This window comes from Manis javanica, chromosome 13 (assembly GCF_040802235.1).
Source record: "Manis javanica isolate MJ-LG chromosome 13, MJ_LKY, whole genome shotgun sequence".
Classification (NCBI taxonomy): domain Eukaryota; kingdom Metazoa; phylum Chordata; class Mammalia; order Pholidota; family Manidae; genus Manis; species Manis javanica.
The window spans coordinates 42,956,259-42,980,887 of record NC_133168.1 but is presented as its reverse complement, the minus strand read 5'-3'; the positions used below and the strand labels follow the sequence as shown (position 1 = coordinate 42,980,887).

Sequence of the window (24,629 nt, the reverse complement as noted above, 5' to 3'; positions counted from 1 at the left end):
GATTGTAACCCCAGGAAGATTGGTATTCCCTAGAGAAAGAAGTGGCTACCTATGAGGGAGGCCACCAAGCTCCCAAACCTTTCTCCATCCAGAAGCTCTGCACCACAGGTGATTGTACAGGCCAAAACTGAAAGCTGCAATTTTATGTGGCTAGAAACTCAAAATATTATTGGGAAATTTGCACAGGAAAAGAAAAGGCAACCCACATGACAGAAAAGGTGGGGCTGTAGCAGAAGAGGGTTTTGATCCATCAGATCTGAGTGGTAGGCCCAAGCATCTTCCCCTGCATCATTCTGCCGTCTGTGTCTCTGTGCAACAAGGATCTTAGTCCTCAGGATTATTGAAAAATATCCATGGGACCTCTGTGACACCCTGAAATGGCTAACTCAAACCCAAGCAGGGTCTTGAATCCATATAAATCAACCATGGGGGAGACCCCTAATCCTGATGATACAAATTGGAGGTTATTAGAGGAAGAAACTTATAAATATGATAGGGGTAGAGAGAACCACTCCCACCCCAAGTGACCAACAACAATAATAATATAATTTTTTTTAAAAAAAGGAAAGAACAAAACCTGGATATAGGGGAAGAACACAAACAAAAAATCAATTTAAAACAGAGACCCATGATCTGACCCAATTGGAAATCCAAAATTTACTATAATTTATACAGCCAATTGAGTGGCTTTTGTGCCTCTACAACACAGGTTCTCAATCAACTTAATATCTGCAGATATTCACCAATTGGCAAACCTTCATGGCCTCAAGCAATACTAAGGCTAAAACCACAGTTATACCTGGAAATCCTATTAAATTTAAAATAGTATTCCCCATATTAGGATATTTACTTAAGAAAGTTACTGAATATAAAATAGAGGACAAATGATATGCCTCACTTTAACCATCAGAACTCATTTTGTCTCACTTAAATTCCACATGGTTATAGAAATCATTGACCTAAAATGTCCCAAAGTGGGCATGGATGCTCTGACCCAATGAAAAATTAATGAAAGTTAAATTAAGTCTTTGACACTTACAAACTGATTTGACAAAATGAGAACCCCTGACCCACCCCATTAAAATAGTTAACGTGACTCAATGTAATTTAAAACAGGATCTTCAAGGATTAAAACTTGTCCTATAACAGGTAATTAGTGAAGAGTGATTAACCCCACTGCTTCCCTTTCTAATGGCCCTATTTGGCCTGTACTTAAATCTGCAACAAATGAATGTGCCCCCTAGTGGACTGCTGTAGCCATAATGACATGGTCCTATCCCATTGTGGCCACTACACTCAGCCTAATAATTGAAGTTGCTGTCTTCACCACTGAGGACACGTAATATACCTTTACAAGGCTGCCTATGGGGAACCTCCACAGCCTTGCCATCACACACAATCAGTAACTACATCCACTCTTCTCCAGGAGCACAGGTATGACATTATATTGATGATACCCTCCTCCAAAGAGATTTGTTTGACATACTCATTAAAGAAAGACATAACAAACACTCACAAAGGAGCTCACAAAAAGGGGATGGGCCACTGTGACCCTCAAAGTGTAAGGCCTTGTTATCTCCACTGAATCCCTAAAAGTTACTTGGTAAACCAAAGTTTACTTCCTCCCTGACATTGTCAAGAAACAGGTATTGACCGTCTCAGCACCCAAGAGGTTGATCACAAGTTCAACATCTTAGGCTCTTTTGGGTGCCTTTGGAGATAACATTCCTCATTGACAAATTTTGCCTAATGTCACTGATGCTGTTACTTACAAATTAACCCACCTTGAAGGGGACCCCTCCAACAAAAAGCTCTAGAAATCCATTCAAATTAAAATCAACCAGCATTCCAGTTCATGCCCTTAGAAACTTCACTGTAGAGTCATCAGCAACCTTCTCTTAGGGCTTCTGGAGTTTCTGGACCACCTATGGTGGCCAGAGGCTGCCCATGGGCTTCTGATGCAAGAAACTGCTTTTCTTGGCCTTGCACTATATACCATTAGAATAGCCATATATTTGGCCATATATTTGGACCTTCTGTAAATAGAAGCTCTCACAAACCTTAGCCCTGGGACTCTGTAATACCCAGCTACTCAGGAGGCCTTGAGTTACTGAAGAAGCTCTCTAAGAGCTTGGCATAGCTCCTGAGTCCTCCTTGCCACAGGATGGAGTCAAACCTGGGCCCCCTGGCGTATTCCAACTGCAGAAGGGTGTGGCCTCCCCTGGCCTCAGTCCCTTGGCAGATGCCGTGGTGCTGGAGGAGGTCATCCCTTTCTTAGATCCCTGGCTACTTCATCATCAAATGGATGAACAGCAATGGGAGTTCATACATATTACTGATGCTATTACTATCGCATGTGATCAAACTAGTGCACAGCTAGTGCTTTTTAATCCCTTAATTATAGGTCCTCAGTAGAGAACCCGAGAATCAGCACCATTAGCCTACTGCAGGCACTCAACAATAGGATCTGCCTGTACAGTTTTTACATTACCTAAGAGTTGACCTCTTTGGCGTAAAAAACTCTGGGAATCTCATGATGTACAGATACCCAAAATATAAATCAATGTAGCAGACTTCTCTATATACTAAGGTAAAAATACAAGGCCTCACCAGGATAGTCCTTATACCCTTAGGAATTTAGATACTGCAGGTAGTGACAAAGGCACTCATTCCAAGCCCTCAGAATACAAAAACTGGGCTCTTGAAGAAGCATTCAGTCAAACCCCCAGCTCCCCTAAAGGACCAAGGGAGCCAGTGTAACTGAGGGGCTTGATGGGTTCCTCAAAGAATTCCTATTTAAGTTGCAAAGTAGAAAATTCATCCCTACACCTGGGTTTACCCTTGCCCTACACCAAAGCCACAAAGATCTCTGCCTTGACATTTGATAAAATAGGCCTCAAATGATCTACCCACAAATGCCCCTCTGCACCCTGCTCCCATGGATAAGGTCTCTTAGCCAAACAACCCTCCCTATCAAAGGCAAAATTCCTGCTCAACCCTGAGCAGAGGGTCTCAGTTCCCTGCCTGTCTGTAGAATTAGTTAAACAAACTAATCATATCTTCCCACCAGAAGCAAGAGGCAACCCACCTTTTAATACTTCAAAGCCTGACTCCCAGACCTCTGGTTGCTTGCTCTGTCCTTACAAGCATCCTCTGTGTGGCCCTGCGTGATGTCCTCCTCCCATGGCTTTGAGTCTATGTAATAATAAACTGCTGTTGATGTCATCTGATCTCATCTGTCCAGCATCAGGTGCCATGTGTTTAGCCATCCCCATAATCCTAGGACAGAATTCTCTCCTTCACCAGTGACTAGGAGGCAATTAAAACACCCTACCACCAATACCATTTCCCTTCTCTCTTCAAAGGGAGCCTTAAGCATAGGGAGAACAAGGCCTCAGGTTCACACATGTCCTGTGTCCAGGACAACCCTCAGTGAGTTGCAGCTCACCCTGTTGCATCTTTGTACACTGGGATCCCCTGTGTCATCTGAGGAATAACCCTAACCTCAGGTAGACATATATGCATCTACAATCTACATTCTCTTCTTTCCAACTCCAGGATGTTTAGGGTCCATGGTCAATTTAAGCAACTTTGTGCCCCTCTTAACGTCATTTCAGTCTCTCCCCTGTACCCCTCCCAGACCCTGGGAACTCCATATGATCCATCTGCCAACATACTTCTCTGTGCCATTGCTTTTCTACCTTTGTAAGGTTATACTAGATATGGAGATTTTTTAAGACACTCAGTTTTCCTGAAAAATTAAGGCATAGTCCTCTCTACACTTGGATTTTCTAACCTAAGTCACATTTCTATTGCTTAGTTCCCACTCCAGCTCAACCCATGAACTGGGGTCCTGGGCACTTTCCCAGAGACCCAAGCAATGCCTGGGGCCTCCCACAGAGTGATCTCCCCTCACACCAGCTAGTCAATGACTCAAGTCCCTTCCCGGAAACATTAAAACTAACTCCTAAGCTGTCATATACTCATTCTTACTCTAATGTTCTCATTTCTCCAGTCTCAGTTCAAAAAATCTTTTCTGTCAAAAAATCAAGTTATTTCCAGAGAAAACTTTGATTTGCAAGACTATGGTTCTTCGTTTGCATTAAAAAAACTAAGCAGAAACATAGGTGAACTTTTGTTCTAGATCATGTGTACCATTCCACAGGGAACAGTGTTTACAGAAAACATTAAGGGAAGAATGAAAGAGTAAAGAAATCTTAGTTTATAATTACAATACTTATCAGCTATACACATAGAAAAGAGCTACCTTTAATTGAGCCCTTAATCAGATGTACATTGCTTTCTATACATCATTTTACTTAGCTCTTTCCACAAATATCAGGGATATGGGGGTTATCTCCATTATTCAAAAGAGAAAACTGGTATTGAGTCTTCCAGATATTAGAAACTTGCTCTAAATTAGGATTTAGGCCAAGATATGGATTTTCAATCATTTTATATTGCCTCCCTTCTAAATGCATAGACCCTTATAATTTAGAAGAGATTAGAATATCTTAGAAAGTCCCAGAATTTTAAGTTGGAGACCCAGAAATCACTTAGAAATCACCCACCATGTTATCTATCATATGCATGAATCACTTCAACAAGAATGTTTTCTATCCCTGAAACACATATTCGCCACAGTGTTAAACCAAACTCAAAAATTGTTTAAACAATTCATTTAATTTGAAAACTTTAACTCAATTTTGAATCTTAAAAAAGAAGATCACATGATTGAAATAATATGCCAACTTTGAATAAAATTATTTTTGTTCTCCTTAGTCTTCTCATGAGCTATTATACAATATGTGCTATTATTATATAATATATAACAACATCCACAGTATAATTATATAATCTGTGAACACACAAATTCAGATGCTTTAAAATACTTTCACAAAATAAATTGGAAGCAAATTCCTATTGCTGGTGGTATAATCTTATCCATAATTTAATTATTGTTACTCTCAGGTCTGTTAGTTTATCTTCCAACCTATCTTCCATGTCACAATAATTAGCAAAATTAATTGAAAATACTAAGAGGTCAATATAAACTTTTGTTTAAAGATCCTAAGATTTTTTTTGGTTTAATTTTAGACTTCATTATTATTATTTCAGTATTTTGCTGCACTTAATCTTTGTAGTTGCTTGTTAAAATATGGAAGTAAGTTTGCATTTTATGGAAAGACATTTTCTGATTACAAAGAAAAAAAGGATCCAAGAAATGCAGCAGAGGAAACCCACTATTAGATTCCCTGGGGGGTAATTGACAGTTGACTGCACTGTATTTATCAGAGCTTTCAGTCTTTTTTATACAGTAAGACAAATAAACACCCACTGTACTGTAAAAGTCTGAACTTTCCCCTTGAAAGCTATGATTACAATCTGGTGACCTTCTCCAAGGTGCCCTAGCTCTGTGTATCTTGGCCTGAATATCCTTTTCACCTTGCAGCTGCTCAGTGTTCAGGTCCTCTGCCTCATCTATCTGCTCTAATGGTGACCTCTTTCAAATTTTTTATTTATAAGCTTTGGATATTTTCTTTTTATAGCTTTGCCAACATAATCATATTACATCCTGACACCAGGTAGTGTAAATTAATTCCTCTTTTATCTTATGAGCCACGCCACAGAAAAGAACCAGAGTTTTCACCTTAACACTTGATTAAATTGTGGAAGGAAGATAAAAAAAAAATGAGGCCTCTGGGAAAATTGTATCTCACCTACACCGGCCTGGAGACAGAGTGAATTTAAAGCAAATTAGTTCTTCCTGAGATTTGTTTAAAGTCTTGATGGGGGAGAAGGAGTGAAATGGAGAGAGAGAGCAAGGGTGGGTAAAAAGCCTATTTGCCTAAAATTAATCTTATGGCAGATGCACTAGAGCAGTGTCTTCCCAACTTGCCCGCTCACAAGGCTCACCCGGGAAGGCTGCTACCGTCCACATTCCCAGAGCCTTCCTGCAGCCTCCCATTCAGCATGTTTGACAAAAGATGTGTTCAAAGTACCCAAGGAGATTTCTGTCACACAAGTTTGGGAATAACTAAATTGGAATAAGGTTAGGTCAGATTCTCCTCCATCTTTCTCTAATAATACACTGAAAAAAACCCCCCATAAATCCATAAATTACTGTGCTTCAGGGTCTAACAACATGTATCATCCAGAAGAACTGACTCTTTACTGGTGGTTTTAGCAAAGGATACAAATACATATGCACAGCCTCAGAGGTCTACTCATCCAATTCCAGAACTTATTAAAAATGTCATTGTAATAAATTAAAAATTAAATAAATCACAAAATTAACTTTGTCCAGACCTGCTCTATTAGGCATATACTGATGTCCCTCCCTCTCTATGTAGGTCATCCCCTGGGCTCTTTCACCATTCACTTTAATAACCAACCCTGGAGTTCCCCACTAAATCAGTTTAATGTTGTTCACAAAATGTTCCATGTGGGTGACTTGTTTAACTCCCAGAAGACCATGCCTCCTGGGATGCAAGAACAGGTTTTGTATGGACAGTGGATAGTAGGTATTCAGTTAGTGCTTTGCAAATAAACTTCACATCGATCTGACTGTGCAATCCACATCATTTGCAGAATCTGTGCAGATAGGAACCTTATGTTATTGAACTTGATGAAAGTGCTTTATTTGCATTTTGAACGTCACTGCATTTATACCTTAGGCCAGCAATATTTCTAAACCAAGAAAAAACCTTTCAAGTCATCCTGCCATGCTGATCCATTTCACATCAGGTTTTTCATTCTCCTCCTCTGACATTTGATTAAAGATACTCATGGTGTATGTGTGGGTCACGGGGAAGACAGTGTAACACAGAGAAGACAAGTAGTGACTCTGTGGCATCTTACTATGCTGATGGACAGTGACTTCAATGGGGTATAGGGGGGACTTGATAATATGGGTGAATGTAGTAACCACATTTTTTTTCATGTGAAACCTTCATAAGAGTGTGTATCAATGATACCTTAATTTAGAAAATGTTTTCAAGTTACTCAAGAATTTTAGTATTGAAAAATTTACCCAAATCCATTATAATTAAAATAACTGAAGAAAATACTATAAAGCTGACTCTGTTTGTAATAATTTGCAAATTAATATAATCAAAGACAGTTCTCAAAGATCTCACTAGCAGGGGTAACTGAGGTGTAAAAGAAGCATGAATACGTGGATACCATGAAAATGGCAGAAAGAATTGCTCACCAAATCATCCTTGTCCTGGAGAATCAGCCTGAGAGGCCAGAACATCCTGGATGATACAAAGGGATGTCTGGGTCTCTCAGGGATATTGTAAAAACAAGTGCCTAAGAAAAAATCAAGATTGAAGATCTCATTTAGTTCACCTAATACTTGGGGGGCATCATTTATATACGTGTAGAACAGCTGTTTGTAATAGGACAAATACTGAGAGTGAACATATAAATGCAGCAAAGTAAGGCAGTGTGCGATCACTTCAGAACACATTTTAGAGCACGATTTCGTTACACAATTAGTCCAGTTGCAGGCTCTCCCACAGCAAGTGCTTTGTGCTCTTTGCTGTTTCCCTTCCACTTTCTGTTGTTCCCTTCCCAGGCCCCACTGCTGCCATAGACCCTCCAAAGTCCTCTTCTTCATCCTACCCAAACCAGATCTTGGAAAGTATTAATACATTCACGAGAGCATGCTGTGTGGTTCCCTATAAGGAAAACTCTAGACAACATCTTAGACCAAAGAAGCAAATAATTCATAGTGGCACTTCCACAAATCAGCTAATGGAAAATTAGGCTATTTGGGAAAGATGGGGAAAGACGCTCCTGAATTACCACATCTTCTTCTATTTTGGGGATTGGTGGGGGCCTGGGGTCAAATCTGTGCTCCCAGCAACACCAACTACATAACACAGGGCAGATTCCTTAACCTCTTTGTGCCTCAGTTTCTTCGGTTCCTATCATGTAATATTTCCTCAATGACCAAAGTGCCCCCTTAGTTTCCATTTGCAGTGTAGGCAGGAAACCTAGATTTTTACAGTTTTCTTTTGTAATTAAGCAGCTTTTAGTTCACCTCTTTCACTCCTCTTACCTTACACACAAACCTGCTTAAACCCACATAAACTCCTCAATCATTCATCAAAACTAGCTGAAACTAAAGAGGAAGGTAGTAATTACAGCATATTCTAATTCACTTGAAAGCATTTAAAAACCAATTTGTTTCATTTTTAAAACCTATATACTAGGTGTATTTGTTGCAATACCTCAAAACCTGGAATTTGCAGAGGTAGATGGATAAAGTTTACTAAAAATATATTTTATTTACACTAAGAATTGTGAGTTTAAAGAAAAAACCTCATTAGTAATGTACAAGGTAGCTCTTCTTTCATTTGAGAGAAGAGTGCTCTGGTTTCAGTTACTCTTATGTCACCAGCCAATTGTCCCTGGGTCTTTCAGTCTTTCAGGAGTTGACTCTTAAGTTCCAGGTTACACACTCCAACCCAGAGCACTGTGGTTTCTGTAAACCTGGGAGCCTTGCACACCGGGGTCTGCAGGTCAGTGGCAATAATCCCACATCAGAAGGGGAAGAGACAGGAGTGTTTTGACATTTTCTGAAGCTTCTATTACAGATATAGAAATTATGAAAGCAATATAAATGTTCATCACTTTTTGTTTTTTGTTTTTATCTACTTGTATCTGTCTTTTCCCCCTGCAAGTCCACTATGTAGCATGGAGAGAAAGCAGAGATGCCTCTTGTCCTCTGCTAACTTGAATATTCATGTTAAAGTATTATTAATTGCCAAGATTAGAACTGAAAAATCTATTTCCCAGTGAATTATAAATCAAAGACATTCTATAATCTGAAACACCATGGTTCTTTGATGTATTTTTAAAATAAGCATAGCAAAATATTTTTGTTACTGAGGTTTTTTTACCCATAGGCATTTGTTCAACTGAGGTAAGAGAAGCAGCCATTGCTGCTGTGTTTATGCATCAGGTGAACTATTTTGAGTCTATGAATCTTCTTTTTTTAATTCTTTCTGTAAGATTACCTGGGAAACATACATTGAATAATACTCATCTGTATTTCTAAAATACATAGTAGTAATTATAACTGTAAGTAGAATTTAAGTCTTTTTAGAACCATAATTTTTTAATATTATCTGTACTCTTGGCATAATCTCTCATTTTAATTTTAGTGGTAACTCCATTTTTTAAATTAAGGATAGGGATGAAAATATATGATTCAGCTCCTAATTCTGTCACCATCTAAAACTGGGGGCAAGTGACTAACTTTTCATGACACATTTTTAATGACTTGTGAAGTTCAGTAACTGAGTGAAAATTAATAAGTGTGTTTTCTGCATTTAAAAATATCTAGAAATATTTCAATAGGCTATTTTTAAAGTTGAGATGCACCATTTTGCACAAGAGACTCAAATGTCTATCTAACCTTGACCATAGCATACCTAATCCAATTTCTTTCCCTTACTGTACAATTTAATGGAATTGATGCAAAGTCAAACAAATCAATACTTTTAAAGAGAGTCAAGAGAAAAACAAAACAATTGAGAATCCATAAGTAACTTGGAGATATCTGGGAATTTTGATACTAGAAGGAAATATAGTCATCAGCAAATTAAAAAGCAAAAAGTAAACAGACAAAATAAAAAGGAAGGCTGCTGTCTCTCTATCTCTCTCTGTCTGTCTTTCTGCTGCCCTCTCTCTCTTTGTCTTTGTCTCTGTCTCTGTCCTCCTGCTCTCCCCGCTCTCTCTCTCCCCCCACCCCCGTCTGGGGCAGCCACTTTTTCCTTCAGATAATAAAATCTCTTGCATGGGCCTGTGTCTCCTGAGTCATTCTGGGTAGGGAGGGTCGCTGCGAGATACCCTTTCATTGGTGTCATGACTCGGATGAGGCTCTCCCATTGACTTTGCTCTTCCTCCAGGAACCTGAGCTGCTTTGGGAACCCTCACTGCCCGATCCTCCTCCACGGGCTCACCGTGCATTTCCCCGGTCGCTGGTCTTCTCGCCCAACACCAGCCTTCAATTTGGTGAGTCTCCCCTTCATGGTTGACTTAAATGTCCCTCTGGACCCTGGGAAGTGACTGTTGAGTGTCCAGCACCCCCAAGGGCTCCTCTGGGACAGGGGCACCCCCAACCACGACTTTCAGAGTCACGGTTGATCCCAATAGTTGACCCTTCTCTGCCTCCCCATGGTGAGAATCCTCATCCACTGAGGCCCGTTCTCTCTTTATCTACGTATCTATTTGACTCGAAAACTCCTGGTACCAGGTACCGAGCCTCCCCGGTGTTTTCGCCTCAACCTCACAGTTAGAGGTGGTGACAACCCCCTGACTGTACCTGGTCTTCTCTGCAACCTTCTCAGTCGCTCAGGGACGCCTCAGCGACTTCTGAACAGTCTCGTTCTCGCCATGGGATCTGGCCTCTCTGTTCCCACAGATTCACCACTGCGGTGCTTACTCAATAATCTAAAGCCCCTCCACCTCACTCCAGACCTCAAACCTGTTCGCTACTGTAATGAGATCTGGTCACAATATCCCTTAGACAATCAGTCTAAATGGCCCCCAAATGGCTTAGATCCTAAAATTCACTGTGACTTATACAACTTCTGTGAGCGTACGGGCAAATGGAAAGAGATCCCATATATCCAGACTTTCTCCTACCTCCGAACCAAGCTCTCTCTCTCTGTCTCCCCTGCAATCCTAAACACCTACTACTTGCCTTAAAGTCCACACCCCTAAGCTTTTTTCACGTTCCCAAATATCTTCAATTGCCTATGAAACTCCTAGACAATGCACCACCATGGGCTCCCTTGTCCCCTCCTGGCTCACGCCAGGAGCTCTGTCTGTCCTCTCACTGTATCATTATGTCTCAATCTGTATGTTTGTGTCTAAGTGTGTAAATGAAAAATATTTTTCTACCTCCGGATGGTATTAATAAAAATTGATTTAAAGACAAGCGCTTGTAAAAATTGGGCATTCTAAAACTTCCAAAAAATTCTAATAGAAGATATTAAGCATTAATGCTAATTTAAGTTGAACTGAAATAGACATGTCCTTATGTCTAAGTTTACCTGGAGTCATTTAAGTTGATGGTATCTGTTAAATCTTTCAAAGAAAAATGCTTAAAGTGAAGTGTACCTTTTCTAATGTGAGTAACTATTTAAGCAAGTGCCTTAAAACTTTTAACAGCTTCCCAAAATCAAATTCAAAAAAGTACTTTTTACCTCTAGTTCACTCTGATATTTTCCAGAGGGCCCCTGGAACATGTCAGAGGAATTTTTTCTCATTGGAGAAAATATTTGGCTAATTTAGCTTATTTACCTGCTTAATTACCTAGAAGGCACTGTCACAGGGAATGATGTTAAACTTTGTTACTGACTGTTTTGTGTTACAAAAATATCCAAATTTCCTATGACAACTGTCTTACAGTAAGCTCTCATCAGATCTTTAACCATTGTCATTTGTAAGTCTTCTGTCATCTATACTCACTGTTTTATTACTCCTAAACTAGTAAAAAACTAGATTTCAGCAGAACAGGTATTAGTTACATAAGATTAAGTAAACTAAGGAAGATGAGTTAGTGGCTTTTGTTTCAAATGTTGTTGATAAAGTGTTTTAAGCTTTTTCTCTTAAGCTGACAACAGTTTAGTAAATGACTGCCTTTATAAGCAGAATTGAAACTTTATCTTTCTCTCTACCTGATCCCTCCAGAATTTAAAAACTCTCAGTGACTATTTTTATATTTCATGGCAGTATGTGTATTTGCATAAGTTCAATAAGAATCTGCTTTCCTTCTAAGAGGACTAATTAAAAACACTGGTTATATTACCAAGGCTTTGACTGGAACGTAATACCTGAGAGACACATGTGTAAACTCAGATATGAACAGACAGCTTTAAGGAACTAAGACTGACTTTATAAAGCCAACAAAGCCCCTTGGAAGAACTGGCCTGGTACCTTGCTTACAGGGTTCCCAGTGGCCTTACCAGGTGAGTAAGGAAGGTCACTTGCTGGCAGGTGCATCAGGAAGACAGGAATTCACCCAAATCTACAGGTACTGCAGGCACAACCTGAAGGCAAGTCTGGCTTAGCTTTCTGGCCTCAAGAAGCCCTTAAGAGTTCAATCTGAAATTCCTTGCAAAAAGTTCCAGCAAAGCACATGTAAAAGATCCCCTGTAACCAATTACTCTTCTTGCTGCACTTATGCAAATAATCAAGCCAACTGTAAATTATTTTTTTAATCTGGCTACTTCTAATAAAAATGAGGGTGATTTTAGAGAAAAGTATTGTTTCAATAATGCAGTCTTATCTATACTAAATCCTAATAGTAGTCATTGAGATGTAAACTCGATCCAGAATTCTAGTTTCCCCATGATACCTGGCTATGATTCTCAATTAGATTCTTCATATTTCTAGTTCTCATATTCAGCAATGCATTTTTAATCTCCTTAAGTTTGTCCTTCCAAGGTGGAAAATCCAACTCCAGATGTTGCTACTTAACCTAATAACAATTTGTTCTATATTGCCTAGAAGCCACAAAACTGCAAGTAGTAATAGAAATGAAACCCAGAATAGAAGCACCAACCTTCCAAGGCCCTCTTAACTGACCAGTGATGGAGACCTAGCTGCACCCTTTTACTGCGCCCCCTCTTAGCATGAAGCAGCCAGAGCGGTCATCGCCCCCTTTCCCTAGCAGCAGCTAGAGTCTCCATCTGTAGAGGGGAGAATGAGACAGGGACCATAGGCTTTAGAATAAGGTGAGAGCCTCTGAAGAAAGCAAGGCAGGATATTTGCAGTCAGAGCAATGTAACTACATGCTAGGAAACCACCCCCTGCTAAAACTATGTTGAAAATTTAGCTCTAGAATCATTCTTCAGTGAGATCAGTTAATGTTCCCCAGATAAAGAAGAGTAGCATATGTTTTATTATGCTAATCATTTATAGCCATGTGGAAGATTCACTTTAGCATACTAAAAGGCCCAGGCCTATGTGCTGTCTTTCCTCCTTCAGATCTGAGGAGGTAATTTTGCAAACTGAGCAACTAAGCATGCAGACCCAGCTGTAGACGGAATAGTAAAAGGCAGGATTCTTTAGCAAATAGATAATACCTCTGCCCACCTTGGGAGCTGAGCAGGCAGCCTTTTGATATGCTCCCAGACCAAGACACCGTTATTCCAGAGAAAAATTCAAGGCAGGAAATTCCTTATGTTAAGTTAATTTTTAATATTCAAAGAACAGTTAACAAGTCCTTTTCCAAGGCTTTAGAGACAGTACCCACCTTTTTAGACAGGCTCTAGCACAAGGCCTCAAATCCCTTACTCTCTCTCGAGCTCCACCCTCCTTCAATATGTAGATAATCTCTTCCAGTGCAGTCCCTCCCTACAAACCTGTCAACAGGATACTATTCTCCTTTTAAACTTTCTCTCAAAACACAGCTATCGAGTTTCACCCTCCAAAGTTCAGCAGTCTGCCGCTCAGGTGACATACCTGGGAGTTCAGCTCTCCCCGCGCTACAAAGCCATTACCATAGACAGGAAAAAACTTCTCCAAACCATGCCCATTCCAAACACCAAGCAACACCATCCCTAACTCCCAAATGGCAAAGACCACACACAGGAATCCTTTCCAGGCCAGCTGCAGTTAAACTCCAGGGTCCTCCCCATTGGATACACAACTCCCACCTTAAGCCATTTGTCTCAGCTTATTCCCCTCCCATGAAATCTCCCACAGGTTCCTACTCCTCCACCCTGACCCGACCTCTTACTCTCCGCATTTCGCGCTGCTCATCTCCACTTCCACTCATCACTGAAGAAGCTTCTGCCAGCACGGAGTCCTAAGACCTCCCTTACAACCGCCATGAGTCATGCTTCAGGATTATTATCCCTGGTCTCAACACTTACTCTCTCACCAGTCCTATCTTCCCAACACCAGCCCTTTCTTCTCTTTCAGACTGTCCAAAAGATTGCACCATCAAGGATTCCCTTTGCCCTACAGGTTGCTTTGCTGCCTACACATATGTCCCCCCAAAAAATGCTATTAATTCAGCCACCCTATGCAAACATAGCAATCAGCCCAAATGCAAAAAATTTCTAACCAAACCTTTAACCAGCTTATATTACAGGATTACCAACCCCTCTCCAAAGACGATGATCCTTATCGAACCTGGATAATGCCATGGCCACTGCAGACCAAGGGCTCATCTGAGGACTACCCCCCATCAATACAAAAATGAACTTCATCCCCCCTAATCAGCAGAAAGCAGTTACTGAAGACTAACCTTCACCCCTTCCCAAATCCTCTACCACTTATAAAACAGAAAAGGGAGGAATGTAAGAATATAGTAATTTATCCTCCATTTACCCCATGGTCCCAAGCACATAAACCAGTGAGAATTATGCCTAGGGCTTGCCTGGGGCTTGCTGGGCTTACCCCGCTTTATCTCTAGACATCCTGACCCTCCCCCAGGATAACAGGCCGAGCAGATCTGCCATGATGGAAGGTGCCACGCTGCTGCCCCCTCTCTCTGCTGTCTCTCTCTCTCTCTCTGTCTCTCTGCTGCCCTCTCTCTCTTTGTCTCTGTCTCTGTCAACCTGCTCTCCCCGCTCTCCCTCCCTCTCTCTCTCTCTCCCCCCACCCCCTCTGGGGCAGCCACTTTTTCCTTCAGATAATGAAGTCTCTTGGGTGGGAAAAAAATAAAAAAATAAAAAAAAAATAAAAAAGCAACCCTGATTTCAAAGGAGGAAAAGGAGACCAGATTGCTGGTATGTCAGAAATTTGGTTAATTTCAGAATCAAGTCTAAACATGATGTCGCTTGTCATCTGGGCCAAAACTTTTCCCATAATAATGGTGGTTTCTATTTTTTAAGGATAAAAACACTTTTTAACATCAGATCACCGGTGAACATGATTGGTGTAATGGGAGAAGGCCCAGCCTCCGGAGCGTGTGTGGGAGAGGAAGGTAGCCCTTCTGCTACTCTGCTCAACAACAGCCAGGCCTTCGTGTAGTTAGGGGTAGGTTTCTGATTTTAAAGTTCTATTAGGTCAAGTGAAAAGGTCCATATCTTGACCCTCAACCATTGCTTAAAAAGTCAATCTGTGTTCTTCTAAGACTTTATGAAAAAAATCATTCACCCCTTTGATTGGAAAACACTCTTGCCAGAGGGAGATTGTTGGGTTGGAGGAAGCTTGATTAAATGAGAATTCCACGTTGGAATGCTGAGATTCAGAAAATACCAGTTACTTACTGTTGTAATTTAAAAGTTGTACTCATTGGAATCTCAACTACACAACTGCCAGATTATAACAATCACAACATGCACTGGTTTCTTTATGTGTAGGGACAGGGATTCTAGCCTATGAAGTAATAAAAGAAATAATGTAATAATATAAGTAATAACATAATACTTTAAATAAATAAGTAATAAAAAAAAATGTCCAGGGGAGGCAGGAAAAGATGGAAGCAACCTTGCCTGCAAAGGTGGATAGACATCTGAAACAAAGTGACAGGAAGGACACTAAGGAGAAGTCAACCAGAAGGGGACCCTGCAAATGGGCACAATTACTGGAGTCCATGAGAAATGATGGTAAATGTCTAGCTCCAATTTTCCCATTTCTCCATTGTAAATCTTTCATCTTATCCTCAAGTCTTTGGTAAATTTTATTACACACCACAACCATCTTAGTGATAATTCTGCTTTGGGAAGCAAAAAGAGGACCCTAAGGACAATCCTAAGGTGCTGGTGACTAAAGAGAGCTTCAGCAACATCAGAAAGCTTTAGGAGACAGCAGCAAATAGGGAGCAGAGAGAACAGAGCATCAGATAGAAAAAGTGATAGGTGACCCCTCCCAGAAAGATATGTAAAATCTGAAGATTCTCAGACATATTAGGTGTAGAGGTGGGAAATGCCCATCTTGTAGTATGGGAGCTACAAATATATTTATTGAGTTTAATGACAAGATGACCCCTCAAGACTGAAGAACCGACATTTTTTAGATATCTGTAGATTGAGAAAATAGGCAATGGATGAAAAGGTACTATGAAATATTTTAAATAAATTAATTCTCATTTTATAGCAAAAATCTATATACATTTGAAAAATGGTAGTATATATGGTGATAGTATTTGTTTATACACAGATACATGGCTTTGTGGACCCCTCTGATAATTCTGTAAAATCCTAGAAGCCCAGGATCCCCATATTGTCAAATGCTGGACTGCATCATAAATCATGGTCCTAGTGGCCAGCACCCTGTTTCCTATAACAATTATAACTTTAATCTCTAACATGTAAGCCTTTCTCTACCTACTTCTATTTAGAATTATAAGTATTCAAGTTTAAACAAATTTGTATAGCACTCATCTAATTAACCCTCTCAGTTGGCTCTTAGAGATTGAAAGACTAGATAACCATGATTGTCAATGTCCAGTAGACAATGCCAGGGGTCTCAGCAGTAGATCTGTAGAATAGAATGCAAAAATTGCTCATGCTAGATTCCATCCCACAGTCCAGTCATTTATCTTGGGAGCCTCTTTTAAGCATTGACAGCCTACCTCTACTTGCCATATTAGTGGCATCCTACTGTAGGCCTTATCCAAGCCTCATTTGTTAGACTTTGATAGTCACATGGCAAAGAATCGTTCTTGAGGGGAAAAAAAAAATCACTCTTGAAAATTCTAAATTATTTTCAGCAAGACTGGGATGGAAAAGTCTCATTTTATTAGCAAGTGCAATAAAAAAATGACATTTAAAAACAAATTATAGCACATTTTCATCTTTCATTGATACACTGAATGATGACATATCATTCTTTTATTTTTGTCATTTCCAAGTTTTAATTGCTTTGGTTTAATTAGTTTAATGCAAAAAATAGTTTGGTAATTACCTCTATGTTGTTGGAATCAGCCTCACTTCTCATGCAAAAGAAATTGACTTCAAAGAGAGAAAAACAATTAAAATATAGTACCAGAGGAAATATTATTATCATTGAGGTATTAAAAACAATAGACTATATGACTGAAACAGTTTAATTTATAATAAAGGAAAATGTTCTTTTCTGATTTCTAAACAGTAATATACCAAATAAATAATCAAATATAAATTAACTAATCCAGAATTGCATTCATTTATTTATAAATTTATTAATTCCCTTGGAAAATATCTATTGAGGGCCAATTATAGGCCTGGCAAAAGAAGTTTTATAATAACTTTCTTAGAATCTGGTGGGAGGGGGTAAAAAATCAACAAAAGTACATGTGTGAATACAAACTGTGATAAGTTAAAGTACACATGAAAAATTACAAGGTGTTATGTGAGGATATCAGAACCTGACTCATTGACAATATGAGCTGAGATATGAGAAAGAAGAGCTAGTGAGAATAGGGGTAGAAAAAGAGTATTTCATGCCTAGGAGAGGAGGTCAGAACATTTCAGGAACTGAAAGAAGGCTAGCGTGGCCCAAATGCAGACAAAGGTAGGAAATGGCACATAGGGAAATGCATCAGTTATCAGGGGCTATATCCTTGAGGTGTGTTAAGGATCTGGTCTATACTGATAGCAAGGGGAAGTCATGGAAGTTTTTTAAGCAATAGTGTGATGATCAAAACTGAACCTTATAAAGATCACTTTGGCTGCAGCAAACAGAGCAAATTGGAAAAGAAGAGGAGTGGATTTAAGAGGTGAGTTTGCAGGCATTTGCAAGATGGCAATTGAGAATTAACGATAAATTAGAAGGTAGAGCTAATGCCTTCGATTTAACAATCCATAAAGTCTAAAGTTATGTGTGCTCTACAAGCGACCTATTTAATAGAATTTCATGTCTCAGAGCTAAAAGGAAAGCAGTGTGATACACAATAAACAGTATGTCTGCTTTGGAATGAAATACACCTGGTTCAGGGCTCTAGTCTGAACTTTAGGCTCCATGATTTATTAGCTAAGGAATCTGAAGTAACTGCGCTGAATCTCAGTTTCCATATCTTTTGAATGTGCATAATACCTCCCACAGTTGAGAAGATTAGATGTGACAATGTGTGTGATATTCTCAGCATGTGGAAGGCCAATTAATATTAAAGAGCTCCAGGACAGACAGGCCAGTCTCATCCCCTCATGTTAAGAGATCATCTTCTTTTTGAATCTGATTCTCCTCTTCGGTGTTCTACTCAGTGAACAGCACTATAATTCATCCAGTCACACAAGTCTGAATCCCAAGAGGCATCCTTTTCCCTCACTGTCCTGGATCATCAAGTACCTTAAGCTCCATTCTCCAAATAGCTCTTCAACGGATGGACTGAAGCTTTGCTCATTCTCTTTCACTAACTGCCCTACTTAGGGTCACCAGCCTCTCCACATTAGATTATCCTCTTCTCATGATTCTCCTGCCTCACTTTTGCTGCTGTGCAGTCCATTCATTACAAGCAAATCTTACTATCAGCTCTTCCACCACTCCCCTTATGCCATGAAAAAGTCACGCAATTCCTCAGCATGACTAACACCCTACGTGACCTACATTCTGCTTCCTTCCCAGCCCCACCACTTGTCACTCTTTCTCTTCCCACTGGTCTAGCAGTTGAAACTGCTCCCCACCCATGACTTGTAACTCTCAGACCTTCACCTTCAGATTCAGGTCAATAGATGGATGCAGTTCCTCCTGGCTGGCTCATTCTCCCAAAGCTTCTCTCCCTGGATCTACAACTTCTCAAAGAGGGGCCTCAGCTCAGAGAGCACTTAGTCTGGGAGGCACGTTTCCCACACCTGGCTGTACCCCAGGTATGCAGGACAGCCTATGACATGAATCTCATTAATTGAATGAAGTGAATGTGCAGCAAGTGAGACCGAGGAAGTCTGACTGGACTGCCTAAGGTCACACAGATCAGGGTGGCAGTGTGAGGAGATGACGAGGTCTCCTGCCACATGTTGCAGGGACCCTTTCTCTCCATCATGCTGATACCTGCCTTGTTAATCTCCATTGCATCAGCTCTCTTCATTAGGCCTTAGAAACATTCTGTTCATGTGCTTGCAAAATGTTGCACATTTATACTGTGGGTTATGACTTTTGCACTCAAAACAAACCAGTGTCACCTCCTCTCCCAAGCCTTCTTTGACTCCCCTAGAAAGAAGCAACCACAGCTCCTGTGGCACTCTCAAGCATTTATATGCAGCATTTTTTATACAGATCTCCCCCTCTGTGATACTGTGATCTCTTCTGAAACTAGGACCATGCCGGATTCACTTTATATCTCTGGCACCCAAGTCTGTTCTTAGGACAGAGCAGTACTTAATTATTTGTTGAACTTAATGGCACTTCAGAGCTGAATCATGTCCAAATAGGGGAAACTAAAGTGATGTACAGGATTCCAAGAAAAAAAAAAGATGCAAGAATAAGAAGACAGACTAAAATAATGATGATTCTGCCATCCAGAGATAATGGAGTTTGAGAAAAAGCACAGATGGCTGTGGACAAGATAAAGGATAGAGAAGGTGACCGAGGAGATGGTGTCATTGCTGGAACAGGTTGCCTCTCCTGTGTACCTCCAGTCCCTCAGTGGCCTTCCTGCCTTTTTGTATTCAGGACAGAAAAATGGGGTTGGAAGGGAAGAAGGTCTCACTTTCAGACAGCAGGACAGTTAAATAGGAAAACTGATTCAGAGCACTTGCTACACCTGCTGGGAAGCTACAGCCCAGGCTGGAGAAGCTGGTTTCCAAGGTGCTGCAGGTTCCTGATGTGGCAGAGTCACAGTCAGCCAGTTGTGATGGAAATGGGGCTGAGCAGGGGGCAGAAATCCAGCCAAGGAAATAGGACTGAGAGAGGGGCAGAAATCCAAGTTTCGGTGCTTGTCTTGCCCTGTGGCCTTGGTCATATGTCTGAGCCTCATTTTCCTCCTCTGTGAAATAAGAGGCGTGAACTAAATGATCTCCAACAGTCCTTCATCATTCAGAGGTTCTGTAATGTATGGGCCTGGCACTTGGATTTACCTCAAGCAGCTACACAAGCCAAGGTGAGGAGACGGTCAGCCTGGTGAGGGCATGCCCACGCAGACGTCCAGACTCATCCTGCCACTCCTGTAATGTGATTCAGACTATGCGAAGCACACTCACTCATCCACATATGGTAAGCCCAGCCAGAAGCGTTATCAGTAAAGAGTTAGAGATACAGTGAAGCTGTAAAACAGTGGTACACAAATACCAAAATTAGTGTGGCAGCTTCTAGAAAATACACATTCCAAAACCTTGCCCCATGTCCGCCAAATCAGAACCTTCAAGGTAAAGACCTAGGAATATGTATTTTTTATGAAGTTCTCGTGTAACTTAGATAATCAACTAGTTTGGGGCTCATTTTTAAAGGAAAATTGGTGTTCTCAAGGGTAGCCTGTAGATAATTTTCATGTAAATTATCCAAGATGCTTGTTAAAAATATCTGGGAAGGTGGCTGAAAATCTGCATTTAAAGAATTCTTTCAGTGGTTTTGTAAATAGCTTATATATCTGACAAATGAAATCATTATGTGAATAAAACCTTAACATCTATAAAACAACATGTAAAATTGGAAATTATGATTGCAGTAAAGATTTATTTCATTATTATTTATACTGCATTGTTTCATCATTTCCTCTAACCCCTTATAATAAGCCTGTTATAATAAGCATTTTCACTCTCATTTTACTGAGTAACTGAAGCATTGAAAAGAGCAAGCAACTTGCCCCAAACCACAAGATTCGTAAGTGGCCACACTGGAACTGAAAACTAATGCCACACAGCTAGGGAACAGCCTATAATGCTACACAATGGGTAATTAAGAGTTCAGTACACCTTTTAGTTAAACAATTTGCTGAGATCTTATCTGACGAAGCAAGTTAGAAATGTGTCTCAGTTCCTGTTGGTTGGTTTTATTAGCTACTATACAAATGTTAATGTTATAATCATAGATTAGCCAAGATAAAATGACTATTAACTACTAAGCAACAATGTTTCAGGAATGTCCTAGAATCATAATGCAATCTAGGATAGTCATCATTTCCAGTCAACAATCTTCAAGCACAAATATTTACCATTGACTATCCCTTTGTGAGGTTGTAGAAACATACTGCATTTTTGGAGTATGACTGTAGAGATTATTTTGCATTATTTTTAAGTTCCCTGAGACATTATACCAGTATTCTCAGCACCCAAATGGGGAACATGTGGAAGGAATCCAATCATTTTACTCCTAGAAATAAAGATAAACTACATACATATAATTCCTATTCACAGAATGGTCCTTGATTTCAGGGCTGAGCAACTGACCCAAGAAGGGGAGGAGCCATCCGTATTCACATTAATCACTGACGGGAGCCGGGCACTTAGAAAATTCCCTCCACCACACTCCCACTGCCCTACTCTTTCCGCCATTCACTCTTTCTGGACTATTGCAACATCTTACATCATTTTCTTGTATGCATTCTTGCTTTCCACAAACCCATTCTTTTCACAGATGTCAGGTAGAATTATTTCAAAGTAAATCTGCTCACGATCATCCTATAATTAATTCTTCACAGCCTTTCCATCACCTCTGGAATCAAGTCCAAGCCCCTCCCAGAACACAGGAGCTGGCCACAGTCTCCCTCCTTCGTTTCCACCCACGTCCACCCTGTACTAATGCAAAGCTCTGCAGTCACACCCACTCATGGCACCCCTTGTGCTTTGTTTATATTGACCTGTAACTGAGGTTCTTTGCCCTTAAACCACCCCACACGCTGGCTAACATATAGCCATCCATTCAGGGTTAACGTGGGCCCTCCTTGCCTGGAAGCCCTCCATGCCCTCTTGTGCTGGGCAGGTTCCCTTCTCTGGGCTCTGAAGTGCTCTGGTATGTCTCTATTATTGAACTTACTACATATTATCAACGTTTTTTAAACTTTTTGAGGGCCTGGGCTGTGACTAATTCACCTTGCGCAATGTTTTGCACATAGTAGAAGGAATGAGATAAATACCTATTAAGTGACAAGGTACATGCGGTATGTTTCAGACTCAGAGCTGCCTTAATGCATACTTTATCTCCATGGGAGAAGCATAAAATCCAAAATGGATGGACACTTTTTAATCTGTTCCTATACCCAGCTGCCTGTATGGTTTTTGCTGTTCCTCCCGCTTGTGTATCTAGAACTGTTTCCCTTCACTTGAGTCCTATACCAGCCAAATACAAGCAACTGAGAAGAGGAAGAGAAAATAATGAAAAACACTCATTGGGGAAGTAGTAGTAATGATGTGTAAGCTTCAAAATTTATATAATATAATGTAAATATGCATCCCTAAAAAGCAAGACTAAGAAAATATACTTTTGTAGTCCTAATTTTTTCAAATATTTGCACACAGTTCTTGGCAAAGATCTAGTAGCAACTGTAAACAGGAATTCAGTTTAAAGTCAGTTAAATAAAGCTCAACATTGCTGTATGTGTCTTTAAATGCATGTTTTTTTTAAGAATTCCTGTAACTTTTACCCTTTCAATGATTAAATATCTGTTCACTTGATTTTTATTTCTACCTATCTCTGCCCATTGTAATAGAAACAAACAAACAAAAAAGGAAATAGAAGACTGATTTTTTTCCTCTCCACTTCTTTGCAGTTAATGTTACATCCAAATATACTTAGCAATGGGCCTGGAAAATAATATTCCATATATATTTTGTATTAAACACATCAAAATTTAGATTTATAAGGGATATGCTAAGCACACATATGCTAAAGATTAAGGGACTAAGAAAGTCTCTACATATCGTTCACATTATCAATTATCAAACATTTTATTAACAAAAGAGAATTCCTGAAAAGGTTTCAAGAACAATGGCAAGTCCCTAACAAATCAAAATAAACCTATTTTGTGCATGTATTTCCTATTCATGAATGTTTATTTCTGTAAATTTTAATTATCACTCTACTACTAGACTGATATAATTTATATGACATAATTATCAATCACATGTGTTAAGTACATTAACCGAAATTTAAAATAGAAATAAACATACCTAGGTGCTCTACCATGTTCTTCCTGAACTTCAACATAGGATGCCAAACTTGCAAGATGTTGCTACTACACAACTATCTCAGAACCACGAATGAATCCAGAGACAGCCTGGTGGTGTATCTGACAGAAAGAGATGCCCAAGGCAAAAAGCCAGCGGTCTCACCCACGGGCACTGCCTGCCTCACAGCGGGAGCAATTCAAGGGGTGGGCGGAGCAGTAGAAATACATTAGAAACACACACAAACCTAGAATTGTGAATTAGCAGAGATCTTTAAAGTCATCTAGATCAGTTATTTTCAAACTATTTTTTTATTTTTTCCCCCAAATGAATTATTTGGCAGGTGGTCAATGAATAAGATGTATACAAGCAGAGGTGCTGTGTCCAAAGCAGCTTTTGGGGTCTGCCTGCTTTGTTCTTCCCTCCTCTCCTCCTACTCCAGGGATGTAGTTTGAAAATTACGTAACCACACCGCTATTTTAGAGATGAGGTTCCCAGGCTGGAGGTAGAACAAGAGCGGTCATTGCAAGGCAGAAGGTAATAAAAAAGTAGAACAAATGATTCATCCTAGATGTTTGCCCATCTTTTCTTTTGGTGCCCCCCTGCTTTGTTTCCATGGACTGGCTTCCCTGAGCATCCCACTCTGATCTCAGCTGTAAATGTAAATGAACACTTAAACTACTACCTGACAGGATTTAAAATAATTTTTGCTTCTAAGGTTTGGTAAAATAATAAATACTTATTTTCTCTTCAAAATGTGTATTTTCTAAATTGAAAGTTTTAGTGACTCAAGTAGCCAACCATATCAATATGCAAATGATTTGCATTAAGGAGGAGGTCCAGCACACCTCAGATAAGATTTCAGGAGGTCCCCCAAAATCTCAGAAATGAAAACATATAATATTTTAATACAGTATTTTTTAACAATCCAAATTAGTGCAAAAACATCAGTGGTAGACAAAATATCAACATTTTAAGTAAAGATTTGACCCTGCACATATACGTCTTGGGCTCATGTACCTCATCTTAGCTGTGGACTTGGTCCAGCAACTTCTCTGAATGAAGTACAAACATAAGAACGATGTCATTAGTTTTATTAAGAAAATGTCTGCCTCTATAATGCCTCAGATTACAGAAGGTGAAGGAAATGTAGCTTGGAGGATGAAGCCTAGTCAAGGTGTGTTTTGTGATACAGACCTTTACACCCCAGTCTATAGGACTAAGGATGAGGTTCAGTTGTTTGGGAACAAACAGGCAACTAGAGAACTATAACGCATGAGGTCATACTTCGTTTGTGCTTGCATTTGAGTTACTTTACAATTTCAATGAGCTACTAAATCTAGTTACAGCTGCTTCAATAAATGTTCTTTTCCATTTTTGTTTTGTTTTCAAAAGCAAATTGTACTTCTAACATGTATAAAAGCCTGAAAACCAAAATTGATCAGGTGAAGATCATCTGATTCCTAAAAGCAAATTAATCACTTCAACTGCAAGACCTAGCTTTAAAAGGCTGTACTTAAAATGTATCCACTCACGTGTTTTAGTGATGAAAGCACGCATAGCAAAAATGAATCATTGTGACATTAGAGAATATGTAATGCATGCACATTCACGAGGATGAAATACTCCATGCAT

The 24,629-nt window shown here is 39.8% G+C and overlaps 1 protein-coding gene across 7 annotated transcripts in view; it reads right to left on the bottom strand.

Moving 5' to 3' along the window:
* PKIB (cAMP-dependent protein kinase inhibitor beta) overlaps positions 1-24,629 on the bottom strand; it is a 111,355-nt gene that overhangs the window by 31,822 nt on the left and 54,904 nt on the right. The window contains exon 1 of one of the 7 annotated variants that reach the window (XM_073219530.1): positions 16,885-16,909. The exons of 4 other annotated variants lie outside the window; for them this stretch is intronic. The gene's annotated coding sequence lies outside the window, so the exon portion shown is untranslated. Of the gene's footprint in view, positions 1-3,088; positions 3,183-16,884; positions 16,910-24,629 lie in introns of those variants that run through there. 2 more of the 7 variants (XM_073219531.1, XM_073219533.1) reach the window with 2 other exon arrangements.